Raw genomic sequence first — 19301 nt, 5'->3', positions numbered from 1 at the left:
ATATAGGGAGGTTGTGTCCATATTATTGAGAAGTCCTATGACTAAGTATATTGATTCAAGGATTTCTGACAAAGAGTCGTTTTATTTATCTGTCAGGTTAGTTTCTGTTTGGATTTAAAAGTGATGAATAAGTAACTCAATGCCGGTAATCACAATATAAATGTTCTTTATGGTCACATGATGTGTCCTAGGAAACGGTATAAATGGAGCTCCCAGGTGAAATCCAGAACCCACGTCCTCTGAGTGGTAAGTCAACGATGGAGGTCCTGGAAGACTTGACCATTCTAGCAGACTAAAACTACATTGTTGGATGGTTCAATTATGCTTTATTTTATTTGTAATTCCTAGTAACACTTTATGTGAATTGGTTTCTAGATGTTTAACTATATACAGTATCACTCCATTGTCCTCTAACGACCCACTACTAACTCTAAACCTCTTCTCAGGTGTGTTTTGGATCTGAATGATGGTGTTCTTAACGATGTCCTCAGGGGCTCTGCTGCTGTTCCTGTTCATACAGGCCACCACTGGTCATAGCTCAGGTAACAGGGTTGATGATCTTGGTCATTATGTGTTTCAGATCCTTGTGTTTAAGATCTGGGCAGAGTTACATTTTCATCATAGTAGTTGACATTTTTCCTGAAGGTGTTGTAAGTTATACATAATTATGGTACATGACACTGTGGCTAGTAGCCAATGCTTCATCAGAAACTCAATTCTTTCAGTTCGGTCAGATGTCAATGCCACCTCTCCAACACAGATGTCGACACCACCGCTCACCCCCACCCAGCGTCGCAGACAGTATGTTTTCAACAATGACATCCGATACAACAACATCAGCATTAGCCAATAGTCAAGTCAGATTGATCAATGGTCCTAACTCCTGCTCTGGGAGAGTGGAGGTCTACCACAGTGGTAGCTGGGGGACGGTGTGTGACGACTTGTGGGACTTGAGTGACGCCCAGGTGGTGTGTAGACAGCTGGGCTGTGGAAGAGTTCTGTCTGCACCACGTGAAGCCCACTTCGGACAGGGGAACGGGACAATCTGGCTGGATGACGTTAGATGTACAGGCAGCGAGTCTAATCTCATAAGGTGCAGTCACAATGGGTTTGGATTACACAACTGTGGACATCACGAAGACGCTGGTGTCATCTGTTCAGGTAGGCGTGTAGTTTTTTAAGCTTCTTTATCAACTTGACTCTTTTTTCTAATCAACAACCTTAGTAAAGGCTTTATGGATACAGTTAGAACACCACCCTGGTGTATTATGGTTTAAACCCCACAACAACTTATTTCACAGCCATAAATACTTAAAGACAAGCAAGCACACATTTTTCTTGTTAATGTATTCATTTTCCTCATTATTTATGTCTGTTTTATTTGAACCCAAACTCCACTTCTCCCCATCCCTTTAAAACCCAACCTCCACTTCTCCCATCCCTTTACAACCCAACCTTCACTTCTCCCCATCCCTTTACAATCCAACCTCCACTTCTCCCCATCCCTTTACAACCCAACCTCCACTTCTCCCCATCCCTTTACAACCCAACCTCCACTTCTCCCCATCCCTTTACAATCCAACCTCCACTTCTCCCCATCCTTTACAACAACTCCACTTCTCCCCATCCCTTTAAAACCCAACCTCCACTTCTCCCCATTCATTTATAATGGCAGGGTAGCCTAGTGGTTAGAGTGTTGGACAAGTAACCGAGCTGACAAGGTACAAATCTGTCGTTCTGCCCCTGAACAGGCAGTTAACCCACTGTTCCTAGGCCGTCATTGAAAATAAGAATTTGTTCTTAACTGACTTGCCTAGTAAAATAAAGCTAAAAACGAAAACAAATAACCCAACCTCCACTTCTCCCATCCCTTTATAACCCAACCTCCACTTCTCCCAATCCCTTTATTCCCCAACCTCCACTTCTCCCCATCCCTTTATAACCCAACCTCCACTTCTCCACATCCCTTTAAAACCAAACCTCCACTTCTCCCCATCCCTTTATAACCCAACCTCCACTTCTCCACATCCCTTTAAAACCCAATCTTCACTTCTCCCAATCCCTTTAAAACCCAACCTCCACTGCTCCCCATCCCTTTAAAACCCAACCTACACTTCTCCCACCTCCACTTCTCCCATCCCTTTACAACCCAACCTCCACTTCTCCCATCCCTTTATAACCCAACCTCCACTTCTCCCCATCCCTTTAAAACCCAACCTCCACTTCTCCCATCCCTTTATAACCCAACCTCCACTTCTCCCACCTCTACTTCTCCCATCCCTTTACAACCCAACCTCCACTTCTCCCCATCCCTTTAAAACCCAACCTCCACTTCTCCCATCCCTTTATAACCCAACCTCCACTTCTCCCAACTCCACTTCTCCCATCCCTTTACAACCCAACCTCCACTTCTCCCCATCCCTTTAAAACCCAACCTCCACTTCTCCCATCCCTTTACAACCCAACCTCCACTTATCCCATCCCTTTACAACCCAACCTCCACTTCTCCCCATCCCTTTAAAACCCAACCTCCACTTCTCCCATCCCTTTACAACCCAACCTCCAATTCTCCCACCTCCACTTCTCCCATCCCTTTACAACCCAACCTCCACTTCTCCCATCCCTTTAAAACCCAACCTCCAATTCTCCCCATCCCTTTAAAACCCAACCTCCACTTCTCCCCATCCCTTTATAACCCAACCTCCACTTCTCCCACCTCCACTTCTCCCATCCATTTACAACCCAACCTCCACTTCTCCCATCCCTTTATAACCCAACCTCCACTTCTCCCAACTCCACTTCTCCCATCCCTTTACAACCCAACCTCCACTTCTCCCCATCCCTTTAAAACCCAACCTCCACTTCTCCCATCCCTTTACAACCCAACCTCCACTTATCCCATCCCTTTACAACCCAACCTCCACTCCACTTCTCCCCATCCCTTTAAAACCCAACCTCCACTTCTCCCATCCCTTTACAAACCCAACCTCCACTTCTCCCATCCCTTTACAACCCAACCTCCACTTCTCCCCATCCCTTTAAAACCCAACCTCCACTTCTCCCATCCCTTTATAACCCAACCTCCACTTCTCCCACCTCCACTTCTCCCTCCACTTCTCCCAACCTCCACTTCTCCCATCCCTTTACAACCCAACCTCCACTTCTCCCCATCCCTTCTCCCCATCCCTTTACAACCCAACCTCCACTTCTCCCCATCCCTTTACAACCCAACCTCCACTTCTCCCCATCCCTTTACAACCCAACCTCCACTTCTCCCCATCCCTTTACAACCCAACCTCCACTAGGGACGTTAGTATATAAAAATAGTGTAAGGTAAGTTTGAACTGAAATCCTGTCTTTATCTCTGTCAGGAGGCAGCAACACCACAGCAGCACCACCGATCTCCCGGAGAACCACAACAGGAACAGCCCGACCAACCAACCAAACAACCACATTGGCAGGTAACTCCACAGACCCAATAACAAGGTGGCAAGATCATTGTAAAGTACACCCAGACTCTTGCCCTGTCCGAATACCTATAATAGCGTACTACATACTTAAACTGCATACTATGAACTCATCGTTGCATACTATTTAGCACGTACCGTTTAGTAAGAAGTATGCAGTATGCCACGGCCGCAACGCAGTAGAGTCTCCTGATTGGCTCCATAAATGGGGCGGGGCTGAGTGCAGGTGAATGTTTCCAAATTCAACAGACATGTATCGCATTAACCAGCATGATAATACCTCATTTCCAATTGGATTAATTTCTCTAAACTCAGAATAGAATAGGAATGGAGTTATAGGCCTACTCAGGCTGGTTATAGGCAGACTATCACATTCAACCTAATGGAGTTATAGGCAGACTATCACATTCAACCTAATGGAGTTATAGGCCTACTCAGGCTGGTTATAGGCAGACTATCACATTCAACCTAATGGAGTTATAGGCAGACTATCACATTCAACCTAATGGAGTTATAGGCCTACTCAGGCTGGTTATAGGCAGACTATCACATTCAACCTAATGGAGTTATAGGCCTACACAGGCTGGTTATAGGCAGACTATCACATTCAACCTAATGGAGTTATAGGCCTACTCAGGCTGGTTATAGCCAGACTATCACATTAGACCAATACCATAGCCCATATACAGTGGGGCAAAAAAGTATTTAGTCAGCCACCAATTGTGCAAGTTCTTCTACTTAAAAAGATGAGAGAGGCCTGTAATTTTCATCATAGGCACACTTCAAAAACAGACAAAATTAGATTTTTTTTTTCTCCAGAAAATCACATTGTAGGATTTTTAATGAATTTATTTGCAAATTATGGTAGAAAATAAGTATTTGGTCACCTACAAACAAGCAAGATTTCTGGCTCTCACAGACCTGTTACTTCTTCTTTAAGAGGCTCCTCTGTCCTCCACTCGTTACCTGTATTAATGGCACCTGTTTGAACTTGTTATCAGTATAAAAGACACCTGTCCACAACCTCAAACAGTCACACTCCAAACTTCACTATGGCCAAGACCAAAGAGCTGTCAAAGGACACCAGAAACAAAATTGTAGACCTGCACCAGGCTGGGAAGACCGAATCTGCAATAGGTGATTTTCTGGATTTTTTTTCTCATTTTGTCTCTCATTGTTGAAGTGTACCTATGATGAAAATTACAGGCCTCTCTCATCTTTTTAAGTGGGAGAACTTGCACAATTGGTGGCTGACTAAATACTTTTTTTGCCCCACTGTATGAGACTGCAGATTTGCTTAATCCGGAAATGGTGTTTCTTAAGTATTCGGGCTATGATTGATAAGCTTACTATGATGTTATGGAAGATGGCAGGGTTTTTAATAATCTCTTGTAGGATTTCCCACAGTCTTTTGGCATTTTTTTCAACCACCATTTGCACAATTGCAGCCTGCTGTTCTTCTGTAAATAAACACATTCTACCACCATGTGGTGGTTGTCTTTCAGTTCTACAAACACAAAATAGCATCCTGTACAGTAAACACTACATTAATACAGTATACAAGATAAACAGTACAGTAAACACTACATTAATACAGTATACAAGATAAACAGTACAGTAAACACTACATTAATACAGTATACAAGATAAACAGTACAGTAAACACTAAACACTACATTAATACAGTATACAAGATAAACAGTACAGTAAACACTACATTAATACAGTATACAAGATAAACAGTACAGTAAACACTACATTAATACAGTATACAAGATAAACAGTACAGTAAACACTACAGTAATACAGTATACAAGATAAACAGTACAGTAAACACTACAGTAATACAGTATACAAGATAAACAGTACAGTAAACACTACATTAATACAGTATACAAGATAAACAGTACAGTAAACACTACAGTAATACAGTATACAAGATAAACAGTACAGTAAACACTACAGTAATACAGTATACAAGATAAACAGTACAGTAAACACTACATTAATACAGTATACAAGATAAACAGTACAGTAAACACTACAGTAATACAGTATACAAGATAAACAGTACAGTAAACACTACAGTAATACAGTATACAAGATAAACAGTACAGTAAACACTACAGTAATACAGTATACAAGATAAACAGTACAGTAAACCCTACAGTAATACAGTATACAAGATAAACAGTACAGTAAACACTACAGTAATACAGTATACAAGATAAACAGTACAGTAATCACTACAGTAATACAGTATACAAGATAAACAGTACAGTAAACACTACAGTAATACAGTATACAAGATAAACAGTACAGTAAATACTACATTAATACAGTATACAAGATAAACATGTTACAAAAGTGTAGCTCCATCAGGAACTGAGGCCTGGTCCCAAACGTCTCAAGAAGCTTTCTCTCCTCGTCTCCTTAACTTTATGGTTCCTGTTGTCTGGGAAACAACAGGAAGCTGCGGTGAAAGGTGGGATAATTAGTCAAAAATACTGAGTACTCATCTGTAGCCTTTTTATCCATACCAAAAGTCTGATTGCAAAGTGAACATTTACGCAATTAGTGTTTGCACATGTGAAAAGGGACAGTGATCAATTGGTAATTGAGCTTAGCTTGTTGAAGAGTGTTGCTTTCCATTTGCACACAAGAGATTTTAGTTGTGAAGGTTGTTCCAAAGGTAGAGAATTGTGTGTTGTGTTTTGACAAATGTTTCTTTTAGAATTGCAATCTGAGTGTAAAGCAAAACATGTGCCAGTAGTATTGCAGTTTGGGTCGTTGTGCCTCACGGGCCAGTTTATTCTTCTAACAAATGATGGGGGTCCTGGGTCGTCGGTTTGCCTGGGCAGGTGTCACTGGGTCACCGGTTTGCCTGGGCAGGTGTCACTGGGTCACCGGTTTGCCTGGGCAGGTGTCCCTGGGTCACCGGTTTGCCTGGGCAGGTGTCCCTGGGTCACCGGTTTGCCTGGGCAGGTGTCCCTGGGTTTGCCTGGGCAGGTGTCCCTGGGTCACCGGTTTGCCTGGGAAGGTGTCCCTGGGTCGTCGGTTTGCCTGGGCAGGTGTCCCTGGGTCACCGGTTTGCCTGGGCAGGTGTCCCTGGGTCACCGGTTTGCCTGGACAGGTGTCCCTAGGTCACTAGTTTGCCTGGGCAGGTGTCCCTGGGCCAGAAAACCCCTTACATAGATCATCTATTATTCAGTTTCTGCAGTTCAGAAAATAGCCACATAATGTTAGCTAGTTAAGCAAAACAACAGGGAGTACTGTCATTTGTCATCAGGAGCTGAGGCCTGGCCCCAAAAGTCCCAAGAAGCTTTCTCTCCTCGTCTCCTTAACATTATGGTTCCTGTTGTCTGGGAAACAACAGGAAGCTGCGGTGAAAGGTGGGATAATTTCCTCTTCTTTTCTTCTTCCTCTCAGGGGCTCGGTCACAGTGGGTGGATGTGGAACCAGAAGTGATATCATATCCTGGCCAGACGGTTAACCTGCGGTGTGCCTTCATAGGAACGCAGGTCATACAGCTCACACAGGTCAGTCACACAGGAAGTTGTGTGGACTAATATGTATATTGTTACAATATGCTGAAAAAATATATACTTTGTCCTTGATCATCCAAATTCCAACATGGATGAAGTCAGATAGTATTTGACTAAAAAATGTTTTTACCTACAGTATAATAGTTCAGGTAGTAGTAAATGTTTAACCTATAATAGTTCAGGTAGTAGTAAATGTTTAACCTATAACAGTTCAGGTAGTAGTAAATGTTTAACCTATAACAGTTCAGGTAGTAGTAAATGTTTAATCTAGAATAGTTCAGGTAGTAGTAAATGTTTAACCTATAACAGTTCAGGTAGTAGTAAATGTTTAACCTATAATAGTTCAGGTAGTAGTAAATGTTTACCCTATAACAGTTCAGGTAGTAGTAAATGTTTAATCTATAATAGTTCAGGTAGTAGTAAATGTTTAACCTATAATAGTTCAGGTAGTAGTAAATGTTTAACCTATAATAGTTCAGGTAGTAGTAAATGTTTAATCTATAACAGTCAGGTAGTAGTAAATGTTTAATCTATAATAGTTCAGGTAGTAGTAAATGTTTAATCTATAACAGTCAGGTAGTAGTAAATGTTTAACCTATAATAGTTCAGGTAGTAGTAAATGTTTAATCTATAACAGTCAGGTAGTAGTAAATGTTTAACCTATAATAGTTCAGGTAGTAGTAAATGCACAAAAAAATACATAAAGTAAGAGTAGTCATACATAGAGTACCAGTCAAACGTTTAGACACACCTACTCCTTCCAGGGTTTTTCTTTATTTTTATATTTTTACTATTTTCTACATTGTAGAATAATAGTGAAGACATCAAAACTATGAAATAACACATATGGAATCATGTAGTAACCAAAAAAGTGTTAAACAAACCAAAATATATTTTAGATTCTTCAAAGTAGCCATCCTTTGCCTTGATGGTAGTTTTGCACACTCTTGGCATTCTCTCAACCACCTTCACCTGGAATGCTTTTCCAACAGTCTTGAAGGATTTCCCAGCATATATGGGAACTCTTTCAAGCATATATGGGAACTCCTTTTCCTTCACTCTGTGGTCCAACTCATCCCAAACCATCTCAATTGGGTTGAGGTTAGATGAGGCCAGGTCATCTGATGCAGCACTCCATCACTCTCCTTCCTGGTCAAATAGCCCTTACGCAGCCTGGAGGTGTGTTAGGTCATTGTCCTGCTGAAAAAGAAATTATAGTCCCACTAAGTGCAAACCAGATGGGATGGCGTATCGCTGCAGAATGCTGTGATAGCCATACTGGTTAAGTTTGCCTTGAATTCTAAATAAATCACAGACACTGTCACTAGCAAAGCTCCCCTACACCATCACACCACCGCCTCCATGCTCCACGGTGGGAACCACACGTGTGAAGACTATGTGGTCACCTACTCTGTGTCTCACAAAGATACAGCGGCTGGAACCAAAAATCTTACATTAAGACTCATCAGACCAAAGGGCAGATTTCTACCGGTCTAATGTCTATTGCTCGTGTTTCTTGGCCCAAGCACATCTCTTCTTCTTGTTCTCTTCTCATCCTTTAGTAGTGGTTTCTTTGCAGCAATTTGACCATGAAGGCCTGATTCACGCAGTCTCCTCTGAACAGTTGATGTTGAGATGTGTCTGTTACTTCAACTCTGTGAAGCATTAATTTGGGCTGCAATTTCTGAGGCTGGTAACTCTATTCGGCCCCCTGAGTGGCGCAGCGGTCTAAGGCACTGCATCTCAGTGCAAGAGGCATCACTACAGTTCAATTCCAGGCTGTATCTCATCCGGCTGTGATTGGGACAATGCCCAACGTCATCAGGGTTTGGCCGGTGTAGGCCATCATTGTAAATAAGAATTTATTCTTAACTGACTTGGCTAGTTAAATAAAGGTCAAATAAAATAGGCAACTGTGTCTTCCTTTTCTGTGGTGGTCCTCATGAGAGCCAGATTCATCATATCGCTTGATGGTTTTATGCGATAGCACTATCAAAGTTCTTGAAATTTTCCATGTTGACTGACCTTCATGTCTTAAAGTAATGATGGTCTGTTGTTTCTCTTTGATTATTTGAGCTGTTCTTGCCATAATATGGACTTGTTCTTTTACCAAATAGGGCTATCTTCTGTATACCAACCCTACCTTGTCACAACACAAGAACACAAGGAAAGAAATTCCACGAATTAGCTTTTAACAAGGCACACCTGTTAAATGAAATGCATTCCAAGTGACTACCTCATGAAGCTGGTTGAGAGAATGCCAAGAGTGGGCAAGGCTATCATCAAGGGTGGCTACTTTGAAGAATCTCAAATATAAAATATATTTTGATTTGTTGAACACGTTTTTTGGTTACTACATTGAATTGAATGTATTTGGGGTAACAGACATATACAACTAAATGTACAATGTGGACCCAGAGGATATCACTTGAAAGTATTAATTAAAACGTGTTTCCAAAGTGGTCCTCGATGGTAAAACCAATAACACATATAATGATTCCATGTGCGTTATTTCATAGTTTTGATGTCTTCACTATTATTCTACAATGTATAAATGAGTCAAAATAAAGAACAACCATTGAATGAGTAGGTGTGTCCAAACATTTGACTGGTCCTGTATATGGACGTTTACTTGTTTCACTCCCATTTCCCCTTGCTGTGTGTTATTAATAAATACTATACAGGTGTCCTGGATTTTTGAGTCCAGGAAGGGCGAGAGGCTCAACATAGCCACGTACCACCCCAATTTTGGGGTAATGTACCCCACGTCACCCCTGGAGGGACGAGTTAGCTTCCCCACGCCCTCCCTCAGCAACCCTTCAATCCAGATCTCTGACATCAGGATGACTGATGAAGGGAGATACACCTGTGAATACGCCACCTACCCCAGCGGCAACGAACAGGGCATCACCTCCCTCGTTATACTAGGTACGGTGTGTGTGTGTGTGTACCCCTGTTTTTTTAGGATGTGAGCATCTACTAAATCAAATCAAAACAATGTGTCTAGTGTTTAGTCTGTCGGTGTGTGTGTGTTTGTTTTCTGTCCAATTGTGTAGTAGGGATTACCCTGGGATGTGTAGGTATCTTGTGTATGTTTAGGACGTGTGTATCGCTCGTGTTCTGTTGTGTGCTCTCGTGTTCTGTTGTGTTCTGTTGTGTGCACTCGTGTTCTGTTGTGTGCACTCGTGTTCTGTTGTGTGCTCTCGTGTTCTGTTGTGTTCTGTTGTGTGCACTCGTGTTCTGTTGTGTGCACTCGTGTTCTGTTGTGTGCTCTCGTGTTCTGTTGTGTGCTCTCGTGTTCTGTTGTGTGCTCTCGTGTTCTGTTGTGTGCTCTCGTGTTCTGTTGTGTGCACTCGTGTTCTGTTGTGTGCACTCGTGTTCTGTTGTGTGCACTCGTGTTCTGTTGTGTGCACTCGTGTTCTGTTGTGTGCACTCGTGTTCTGTTGTGTGCACTCGTGTTCTGTTGTGTGCACTTGTGTTCTGTTGTGTGCACTCGTGTTCTGTTGTGTGCACTCGTGTTCTGTTGTGTGCACTCGTGTTCTGTTGTGTGCACTCGTGTTCTGTTGTGTGCTCTCGTGTTCTGTTGTGTGCTCTCGTGTTCTGTTGTGTGCTCTCGTGTTCTGTTGTGTGCTCTCGTGTTCTGTTGTGTGCTCTCGTGTTCTGTTGTGTGCTCTCGTGTTCTGTTGTGTGCACTTGTGTTCTGTTGTGTGCACTCGTGTTCTGTTGTGTGCACTCGTGTTCTGTTGTGTGCACTTGTGTTCTGTTGTGTGCACTTGTGTTCTGTTGTGTGCACTCGTGTTCTGTTGTGTGCTCTCGTGTTCTGTTGTGTGCTCTCGTGTTCTGTTGTGTGCTCTCGTGTTCTGTTGTGTGCACTCGTGTTCTGTTGTGTGCACATGTGTTCTGTTGTGTGCACTTGTGTTCTGTTGTGTGCACTCGTGTTCTGTTGTGTGCTCTCGTGTTCTGTTGTGTGCTCTCGTGTTCTGTTGTGTGCTCTCGTGTTCTGTTGTGTGCTCTTGTGTTCTGTTGTGTGCTCTTGTGTTCTGTTGTGTGCTCTTGTGTTCTGTTGTGTGCTCTTGTGTTCTGTTGTGTTCTGTTGTGTGCTCTCATGTTCTGTTGTGTGCTCTCGTGTTTTGTTGTGTGCTCTCGTGTGCTGTTGTGTGCTGTTGTGTTCTGTTGTGTGCTCTTGTGTTCTGTTGTGTTCTGTTGTGTGCTCTCGTGTTCTGTTGTGTGCTCTCGTGTTCTGTTGTGTTCTGTTGTGTGCACTTGTGTTCTGTTGTGTGCTCTCGTGTTCTGTTGTGTGCTCTCGTGTTCTGTTGTGTGCTCTCGTGTTCTGTTGTCTTCTGTTGTGTTCTGTTGTGTGCTCTTGTGTGCTGTTGTGTTCTGTTGTGTGCTCTTGTGTTCTGTTGTGTGCTCTTGTGTTCTGTTGTGTGCTGTTGTGTTCTGTTGTGTGTTCTCGTGTTCTGTTGTGTGCTCTCGTGTTCTGTTGTGTGCTCTCGTGTTCTGTTGTGTTCTGTTGTGTGCTCTCGTGTTCTGTTGTGTTCTGCTCTAAATCTGTCTCTTTCACTGTGTGTAAGTGCTCTCATGTCTCACCTTCCCGTATCCCATTGCCTTTGAAGGTTAAAACCTTGTCTGATGCAGATTAATTGGTATTATAAGTGGCATTGTCAGATCGATGGTGTTCTTGTTAATGCATCGCAACCATAGATTAGGGCACAGAGGTTTTCCTGATCAAATGACGTGACTGGGTTAAACTAAACATTTCAGAACCATATAAAGTACATGTGTACTAAACCCCTGTCTTTAGCGCTGTCAACATCACCACCTTTCTACTGGAACACCACAACAATTACACCAGTGACAGCGTGGCAAGGTGAGTGTTAAGAAAGTGTGCTGTCTCATTGTGCACTTACAATTCCATTGTGGCTTGGATAAGTGTTGAAAGGGGCTGAAGTCTCTGGGAATATTACCCTGGTTTGAGTAGGCAGGAGATATGGAGATTGCACTCCTTCCTATTCGAGAGACGGTGAGAGAGACAGTTCCTCAGTTTAGGGTTCTTTAATGTTGATCAACATGGGTTCACACTTCTATGCCATTATCACCCAGCTATGATTATCCAATGAACTATCCTGTTATCCATACAGCATGTGGTCTGGAAATAATAAACATGAATACAATTGCATCAATACTAGGATAAGGCACATATGTCACGAATCCCGCCGAAGATGGTGCCTCTTCTTGTTCGGGCGGCGCTCGGCGGTCGTCGTCGCCGGCCTATTAGCTGCCATCGATTCCCTTTCCTTTTGTTTCTGTTAATTGGGTCTAATTGGGTACACCTGTTTTGAGTTAGTTTTGTTTATAGGCTATTTAAGGGCACGAGGCCCGCTGGGTATTGTGTGGGCTTGTTCTCTGTTTATTTGGTGTTGGTGTATTAGTGTGATCGCTATTTTTCCGGACAGTTTTAGTCCTGTGTATTTTGGACGGGTTATTTCATGCGCCCTTGTGTTTTGCATGTCCATGTCTCCGCTGTCGTTGGAATAAAAGATCCACGTACGGAAGTACCTGCTCTCTGCGCTTGACTCCTCCACTCACCATTCATAGAAGTCGTAACAACGTATTCATTTAGCAATAACAAAACAATATACCGCTCTCATCTGTGACAATAATATGATGACTGAAAGGAAAATACAGGTAGCTAGCTACAAGACCACCCACCTAACAATGATAGGCTAAATGTAGCTAACATTGTTACAGAGCTAGCATGAAAACCAGATATAGAAATGCTGTAATAATTACGAACATATGATTTAACTATTGACAACTTTGTCAGTAAAACATTGAAACAAGTACTGCACTCACAGTTTGGTATTCACGCACAGTGATGGATAAAATAGTGGCCACAGCAACAGATGGTGAGCTGTACTTGGTAATGAATTGAACACTGCCGGCCTGTGTTAACTGTGACGTCTAGCTGTTACAATAAGTCATTTGTTTTGATTTTGATTTCTTTGTCAGATGCCCCGATCAGATTGATCAACGGTCCTAACTCCTGCTCTGGGAGAGTGGAGGTCTACCACAGTGGTAGCTGGGGGACGGTGTGTGATGACTCGTGGGACTTGAGTGACGCCCAGGTGGTGTGTAGACAGCTGGGCTGTGGGAGAGCTCTGTCTGCACCACACCAAGCCCACTTCGGACAGGGGAACGGGACAATCTGGATGGATGATGTTGGATGTACAGGCAGCGAGTCTAATCTCACAAGGTGCAATCACAATGGGTTTGGGAGACACAACTGTAATCATGGTGAAGACGCTGGTGTCGTCTGTTCGGGTAGGAGTATCATTCTTTAATGATCCTTATTCATCATTTTTTATAATTCAATCATCATCTTCAGTGAAGGCTTTATGGATATAGTTAGATCACCATTCTGGTGTCTTATTTTTAGACTCTGGGCCCTGTATGAATACCTTTTTTCTCCTATCTCTCATCCCCATTTTTCTTACCCTCCTCCCATTTTCTTTCTCAGAATCAGAGCGTCCTTCCAACTCAGGCCCAGAGCTGGTGTGTGGTCGGCGTCTCCTAAAGGTGGGTCTCAGCCGGGCTGGTCTGGAGACTGCAGGTCTGAACGCGTTCTCTGCTCACCTGGCTGACCTCCGCTGCTCCTCCCACCAGGAAGCTAACGGCACAGTGTGGTTCCAGGTGGAGCGCAGGAGGGCAGCTGTGGAAACACATTGACGGTGAGGAGTGAGAACACTGACTTCTGGCTCTTTTCAATATTCTCTCTTCTTACGGTCAATTCACTTCAACTGAAGGGCAGCTCATACTGTATCTGTCAGTTGTTCGTTCATATTTAGAAAACGGTCCATTCAGACCCGGGAAGCTGAATGGTTGATAGCTGTTAGTTATACCTGATAATCCTGGGGGAATCCTGTTAAGTTCCATTTGAATTATCAATGAGCATCCACTGTCCCACAGCCCGGCTAGGCAATTCATACACTTCATCTCCACTGGAAAAAAACATCTAGACATTATTTCCCATGCTTCTAGCCTAGCATTTTGTTTGCAACTGTTGGAGTTTGTCTAAACCTTGCTGCCTGCCTCTCTGAAACTGGCCATGTGGTCTGGACAAACTTCTGGCTCTGGACATGAACAATGTATAATGTGAATAACAACTCCTGGCTCTACACATGAACAATGTATAATGTGAATAACAACTCCTGGCTCTACACATGAACAATGTATAATGTGAATAACAACTCCTGGCTCTACACATGAACAATGTATAATGTGAATAACAACTCCTGGCTCTACACATGAACAATGTATAATGTGAATAACAACTCCTGGCTCTACACATGAACAATGTGTAATGTGAATAATAACTACTGGCTCTACACATGAACAATGTATAATGTAAATAACAACTACTGGCTCTACACATGAATACTGTGTTATGTGAATAACAACTTCTACACATGAATACTGTGTTATGTGAATAACAACTTCTACACATGAATACTGTGTTATGTGAATAACAACTCCTGGCTCTACACATGAACAATGTGTAATGTAAATAACAACTACTGGCTCTACACATGAATACTGTGTTATGTGAATAACAACTTCTACACATGAATACTGTGTAATGTGAATAATAACTTAAACACATCAGGGAGACATGACAGTGGTCTTTACTCTATTACGTCAAGAGGTCATTTTGTTCATGTCGTCCCAACTGTCATCCTCTCTTCTATTTTCCAGACCAACAGCAGCCATGCCATCTACTCCAACAGTTTATTCATCTACCAGGTGCACAATGTCTCCTTCACCCGACCCGTGACCATACCTTTCTCCTGTGCCTATCCGCTAGACACAGAGAGCAGCCTAGATGTGGCCGTCGCACCCTACCTACCGTGAGTGGAGACGTCACATTACAGGAAACAATACGAACGCCACACCACATCAAAACACACCACAACACACCATCTGTGTCACACCCTGATTGGTCCAGGATTATAACAATAGTCAGTCAGATCTCTGGATATATTTACAGTAGAATGTTTTTTTAATGGAATTTTATACATCCAGTCTTGGCAGACAAATATGCACATAACAAGCTACAGCTTTGTAACTTTGTCATAAATTGACTGCATGTTTGTTTATTCCATGTGTAACTCTGTGTTGTTGTTTGTATCGCACTGCTTTGCTTTTATCTTGGCCAGGTCACACTTGTTCTCATCTAGCCTACCTGGTTAAATAAAGGTGAAGTAAAATAAATAAATAAATAAAATCCATTTGTCTTGGTTTGTTCTCTTGGCACCAGGGTGGAAGGTGGAGTTTCAGGTATTGGCTCCAAGGTGTCAGCCTCCATGTCTCTGTACCACAACTCCAACTACACAGAGCCTTACCCAGCGGGTCAGAGAGTCACCCTGCCACTGGGCTCCGTTCTGCATGTGGGTGTGTCCGTCAACGAGACGGAGACGGAGCGATTTGTGGTTGTCCTGGACAACTGCTATGCCACTCACTCCCCCAACCCTGATGACCCTATGAGATATTTCATCATTCAGAACAAGTATTTATGCTTCTTTATAGTTTATAGACTGAAAAAGGCAAATCCATTCAGAAAGTAAGTTAAGAATAAATTATAATTTACAATGACGGCCTGTAAGTGTGTGTGTTTGTTCTTGGCTATATGTCTGTTTATTTTTGTAAGTGACTTGTCCAAGCCAGAACGGCCCATAGAACAGGAGCCTACTTCCTGTTTCTGTAGCATGAGGCAACTTAATGTACAAGTACACCCCATGGGCCTTACATCCCAAAAAATAATAATAATGCTGATATGAAGGCAAAGCAGACAGGCATCAGGTCCCATTTTTCTGTTTGTGTATTTTTGTAGCAATGTACAAGTTAAACCCTGGTCCTCCCTCTCTGTTCCCCAGATGTCCTAGTGATCGTACCCAGGTGAGGGTGGAGGAGAGTGGCTCATCACTCGAGGCTCGCTTCTCTGCACTGCTGTTTCTGTTCCAGGGGGACTACCGGGACGTCTTCCTGCACTGCAGCCTCAGCCTGTGTGACCAGAGGAGCTCCTCCTGCACTCCAGTGAGTCCTGGGCCCACATTCACAAAGCGTCGCAGAGTAGGAGAGCTGATTTAGGATCAGTTTGGCCTTTTAGATAGTGGTGAATTAGAGGTGTAACCTGATCCTTGATCAGCACTCGTCAGATCCTGTGTGAATACTGGCCATGGACTCTTCATCAGCCTCTGTATTCCACTTTTTTTCTCTCTCTCTCTCTCTCTCTCTCTCTCTCTCTCTCTCTCTCTCGTGTCTCTCTCTCTCGTGTCTCTCTCTCTCTCGTGTCTCTCTCTCTCGTGTCTCTCTCTCTCTAGTTTCTCTCTCTCTAGTTTCTCTCTCTCTAGTTTCTCTCTCTCTAGTTTCTCTCTCTCTCTCTCTAGTTTCTCTCTCTCTAGTTTCTCTCTCTCTCTCTCTAGTTTCTCTCTCTCTAGTTTCTCTCTCTCTCTAGTGTCTCTTTCTTTCTCTAGTGTCTCTAGTCTCTCTCTCTCTCTCTCTCTCTCTCAGTGTCTCTCTCTCTAGTGTCTCTCTCTCTCTCTCTAGTGTCTCTCTCTCTCTAGTCTCTCTCTCTCGCTCTCTCTAGTCTCTCTCTCTCTCTAGTCTACTGGTACAGTACTCTCTTACCCTTCTAAAACATTTTTTTTCTTCCACAGTTGTGTTCCAGACGAAGGAGATCCCGTTCCATCTCCAGTTCCGTCCCCCTTAATCCCGTCACCATCGGTCCAATCAGCTGTGCGTATTATGCCTCTGCCAATCACACGGACAGTGCTGATGATGCTATAGGACACACACACATAAAGGTAACCGTTTCTCTCTGTTTGTCTTCCAGGGACTTGGAGTCTGGACTGAGCCTTGGGAGGTACTGCAGTGAGCCGTATCTGTTTCATTGTCCTTATACTTTTGAAAGTACTTTTTCACATATCTCTCTGGTTGTGTTTTGTGACTATTGAATATTGTCTTTGTGTTTCATTGTTGCAGTAAGTATCCACACCCAGACATTCAGCTGTCTTTAGAGGTGTTTATCTTTTCTGGGAGTTTCGGCTCTCCATGGTGACATCACCATGCGGTAAATTGGTTAATAGACAAATAACAAAGAGAATTCCAAACCTCTCTGTCAATAAGTTAGTTTTGAGTTTTCCCATCTCCACTCAGACCACTCCCAGACAGTCCTAGCAAAATTCTTGCTTGAGATAGTTTTTTGCTTAAAGCTGTTTTTTTGCCCATTTGAATGGGGCTATTATAGTAAGTTGCTGAATTGTTATTGATATAAAATATGAAAATGGCTGCATTGGTACTTTAAAACCACAGCCTTACATTTTTTGGGATCATTGCTTTGAAGCAGTTTTTTTTAGTTGATGGGGATTTGATAGATGTGTATCATTCTATTATTTGTGTGATATATTGATTATTATAAACTGGGTGATTCAAGCCCTGAATGTTGATTGGCTGAAAGCCGTAGTCTGTCAGACTATAAACCACGGGTATGAAAAAAGATGACTTTTAACTCTTCTAATTACGTTGGTAACCAGTTTATAATAGCAATAAGATACCTTGAGGGTGTGTGGTACATGGCCAATATACCACGGCTAAGGGGTGTATCCAGACACTCCCTGTTGCGTGGTGCATAAGAACAGCCCTTAGCCATGTCATATTGGCTGTATACCAAACCCCCTCGGCCCTTAATGCTTAATTAATGACAGTCTCTTTGGTTTTGATGGTTTGTTAAGGTGGGTTAATGTGTTGATTTTATTTCAGGTTTATTTTTTGACTTGTTTGAACTTTTAACAATTATTGATTTATTTGAACCTTCATTTTGACTTTTGACTTTGATTTTGAATGAACATTGAAAAACATTCTGTAAAACTGACTTAAGACAAATAAAATAATAATCTTGAAATCCCTGGCCATTGTACCTGTTTAAGTGACTGTTGAGAACTGAAATTGAAGGGGAGAATGTAATTAAAGCTTGTGTGTAATTGGGGCACAGCTAATAAATGGGGTTAAATCATGTATTTTTGTGTAATCTGAGTAATTGTTTTAGGTTGATTAAAAATGTAGATGTATTTAATTTTTCCATTTTGTTTAACTGTGCATGTTTCTTGTGATGTAGCCTAGTACTGATTGCATTGGTGGATATATATATATATATATATCTACAGGACCAGTCAAAGGTTTGGACACACCTACTCATTCAAGGGTTTTTCTTTATTTTGACTATTTTCTACATTGTAGAATAATAGTGAAGACATCAAAACTATGAAATAACACATATGGAATCATGTAGTAACCAAAAAAAGTGTTCAACTAATTGTATATAGTAGATTCTTCAAAGTAGCCACCCTTTTCCTTGATGAAAGCTTTGCACACTCTTGATATTCTCTTAACCAGCTTCATGAGGTAGTTGCCTGGGATGCATTTCAATTAACAGGTGTGCCTTCTTAATTTGTGGAATTTCTTTCCTTCTTAATGCATTCGAGACAATCAGTTGTGTTGTGACAAGGTAGGGGTAGCATATAAAAGATAGGCCTATTTGGTCAAGACCTAGTCTTATATACACAGTTGAAGTTGGAAGTTTACATATACCATAGCCAAATACATTTAAACTTCGTTTTTCACAATTACTGACATTTAATCCTCGTAAAAATGCCCTGTCTTAGGTCAGTTAGGATCACTTCATTTTAAGAATGTGAGTGTCAGAATAATAGTAGAGTGGTTTATTTCAGCATTTATTTATTTCATCACATTCCCAGTGGGTCAGAAGTTTACATACACTCAATTAGTAATTGGTAGCATTGCCTTTAAATTGTTTAATTTGGGTCAAACGTTTCGTGTAGCCTTCCACAAGCTTCCCACAATAAGTTTGGAAACTTTTGGAAAAATCCTTCTGACAGAGCTGGTGTTCGGGGAACAAATGTATTACTTATTAAATGCACATTTCTGAGAATGAGGGACTTACTTTCACACTCCACCCACAACGAAGAGACAGTTATATCGATACCGAAGGTGACACGTTACCTTTGGTTTCTGCAGAAAGAAACCATAAAACGCATGTCCTTTTCCGTAGAATTATGTAGCCACAGTACGTTTTCATTACTTTAAGCCAATTGATTTGGTATTTAGTCGAGATAGTTCAAGAGAAAACAACGCAGACAGACAATCATGTGAATGGACATTTTTTCGTTGAGTGAAACAGCAGCAGAGACAAACGATTTAAGAAATCATCAAA

The 19301-nt window shown here is 42.2% G+C and overlaps 1 pseudogene; it reads left to right on the top strand.

The window, feature by feature from the left end:
- The first annotated feature begins 451 nt into the window (after positions 1 to 451).
- On the top strand, positions 452 to 17328 carry LOC135537081 (deleted in malignant brain tumors 1 protein-like; annotated as a pseudogene).
- Positions 17329 to 19301: the final 1973 nt, after the last annotated feature.

This window comes from Oncorhynchus masou, unplaced genomic scaffold, assembly GCF_036934945.1.
Source record: "Oncorhynchus masou masou isolate Uvic2021 unplaced genomic scaffold, UVic_Omas_1.1 unplaced_scaffold_708, whole genome shotgun sequence".
Lineage (NCBI taxonomy): Eukaryota > Metazoa > Chordata > Actinopteri > Salmoniformes > Salmonidae > Oncorhynchus > Oncorhynchus masou.
This window is presented reverse-complemented; position numbering and strand designations above follow the sequence as displayed.